Below are 3323 nucleotides of genomic sequence, written 5' to 3' on the forward strand. Positions count from 1 at the left end.
TAATTCAATTTCTCCATATGCTATTATTATGCCCTGCTATCTACTGTAGTAACAATAATTATAACTCTCCAAAAGCTTTAAGTATTAAATCATCGTAACAATGCTCACTCCGAAACAAACGTGTTATAAAAACACTGGACCTATTTTTAGTTTCAGCTTTAATATATCATTTAATTTTAAAAAAGTTTTCATTTATTTTTGTTCCTTCTTCAAAATTTACTGTGTCGTATCGGCAACGCTATAAATAACTTTGGACCTACAAATATATACCTAATCTATTATTTATTGGTCTGATTTTAAAATTACGCTAAAGCTGAAACTAGGTTCTGAATGAAGAAATTCGGCCATTACTAATGTGAAAAAATTATACATACAATATAATGTGTCCACTGCAACATTTTCGGCTGTGCTAATACTGTCATAATTATACCCACTTAATTATTACCTACAGTTATTATCCTACATATCCCTAGTCATATCTTGATTCTATACATATTCAAATGAATATGTACCTAAGTCTATTTTATACGCAAATTAACTACGTATTTAAATCTTCTAGTAGTTTATTTTGTGTACCTATTCATACTTAGCGATACACTTTGTAACAACAATCCTGTGAAACTTCGACACTTTATTACTATAATGTTAGCATTGGTTCTCGGCAGTTGACAAGAATTGTTAGAAGAGATTTTTTTGGTATTTTTCAAACGTTTTCAAGTAAAATCTGGCCTAGATTAATTCCGATGGGGATTCGAAGAACCTTTAAGTAACTTTACTTTTCTGATATTGTTTATATTTATTTAAGCTTGTTTGTCCATTATGTTTAACCATTGTATTTCATTTGTAGTTTTGCAATTCTTGCGCTTACTATATTCTATATAAACAGCTAATCATCAGTCAGGACTGGGTATCGGTGCGTATATATCCACGATTGGTCTACCACTAAATTGTTGCTCTAACGACTCTAAGAAGACAAGAAAAGGAATGAAAGGACTCTGATGTCATCCCTTTAATATTTTGTTGCGGCGATAAATGTAATGCATAAAAGGCAATAAAGTTTATAATATGTGATCAAATAACCTTACTTTTAGGTTTTGATGCCTGCTATAGCGACTACATACTAAACTATATAATGATATGATAGTTTCATTGGAAAGATAAAATAGTTCACAGGATTTTTGTTACATTATTGTATGAGCTATACAAAATACGGGAAAAATTTGTGCAATGTAAATTTCTATCATACTGTTTTAGTGGTCCATACTTATACCTCTTTTTCCTTAGAACTAATAATGTACTAATTAAACACGACAATAAATTATATCCATATAAATTAAATAAATATTCGTTAATTACGTATAATTTAAAACGATTGTTAATTAATTATGAATTTTATTAATGTTATTAAAGAGTATTTAAATCGATACACAAAAATATTGTTAAACATAACTATTATCTATCGTATCGAGCTTTCTATTAAAAATATGACAATATAATAAGACAATAATATTAGAAAGTAGGCTTCTATTTAATTACCTATCCTGTTAATACAATACGAAATACTTTTTAGTTTTTGGAACAAAAATATTATATATTCTAATCTCTTGACTAAGACTTTTCATTCCGTAGAATTCTGACATTTCATAAGTGTTGCTACTATCAAAAGTTCTTCACCGAAAAGGGGAAAAATTTGACCCATTTGAGGGAAATAAAAAATAAAATGCTACGTTTTTTTATGTTTTACCAACAAAAAGGTAAATATGTATTTACTTACTCAAGTCAGACTCGTATTGAAATTGAATAATGTGCCCGGCCAAAAAGGTTTGTAATCTCTGACATGTCAAAAAATGATAGCTGTCAGAATTCTACGGAATTAAAAATCAGAGTACAGTCGGCCCGACTAATGAAGTGGCTATATAAATTGTGGCTATATGCCCATAGTAATTACCGACAATTATTGTCGGCATAGTAGTTTTCTTGCATGGTTTTCCTTCATCATATTATTACGATGCGTTATTTGCGCACGTGGAAGTAAAATATTTTGGATCGAAAGAAAGACTTCAGGTCTTAAACATTAACAAAAAACTCTGATTTTCATGCTAAGAACATTGAATTATTATGAAATCAAAATACAAATGTAACAATTTTTATTAAAGAATAATTCGGACCAAAAATCACTAACATTGACTTCGTACTAAGTTGATTATTTTTCATGTTAGTCAGATATATTTTTTCTTTATGTATATATGTATTAGAAAAATATATTGAAGGCCTAGAATGACTTGTTAGTATAGGAAATATTATGCTAGTAGCAGAATACCTTAATCAATTATAAACGACATAAAATCACAATCTTATAAAAATAGACAAATAAATAGGTTGTGAATTTATACATTTTCTAGATTTTTATAATAAAATTATTGTTCAATATAAATCTTCAAAAGTTCCAATAGCTTGCTTGTATTATTCGTAACGTAAATTGAATTAATAATTATAAAAATTAGTTCGTCCTTTTACGAATATTAATTATTCATTTTTAATATTAAAATACTATTTTATATTCAGTAAATTATTATTCATACTGATATAATTTATTGTAAATATACTTTCAAATATCAGAAATACGTAGGAATGCCTAGCCTTTAGCTTGTGATGTGTTAGCGTGCCTAAATCAAATATAATTCCAATTAGAGCTTAGAAAATATGTAACTGATTAAAACGGGTAAAATTTGAGTGGAAGACTGAAACGACAATAATATGAACAGTAAAACTTTTTAACAATAATCTTGCGCGTTTTAATTGGACATGGATTTATTAAATGTACTATCTACAAAACACGTCTTATGGTAACGTTGTGAAAAGTGTTATTTAAACGTATTATTTTAAGCTCCTGCAGTCTAGTGGTCTAGATAGATAAGTTGTACTTACCTTATATATTTACTCTAATGTCTCATAAAAAAGAGTTTTATATGTTTATTCTTATGCCTCATAAATATTGTTTGTTCTTATCACCCTTGTGTTGTTTTGATACTTAGTAAAGGCAACAAAATACTGCAAACATTCAAATCATAGTTTATTGGATAGACTGTAAGCATATAACAAAAAATATTTAAATATATATCTACGGTGAGAAGAAGAAAGTTATGTACCTAACAATATTTTTTATCCCATAAGTCAGAGGTGTTAGTTATATTCTATATATTTTTTTTTGATACTAGAATAATTCAATATTGACGCCCTGCGCTCATAATCTGTAACTTCCAATAGCGACAGCGACATCGATCTCGACGTTTTTGTATGCAAGTTCGATGTAGTTCTCCCAA

The sequence above is a fragment of the Pieris napi genome, chromosome 10 (genome assembly GCF_905475465.1).
Source record: "Pieris napi chromosome 10, ilPieNapi1.2, whole genome shotgun sequence".
Lineage (NCBI taxonomy): Eukaryota > Metazoa > Arthropoda > Insecta > Lepidoptera > Pieridae > Pieris > Pieris napi.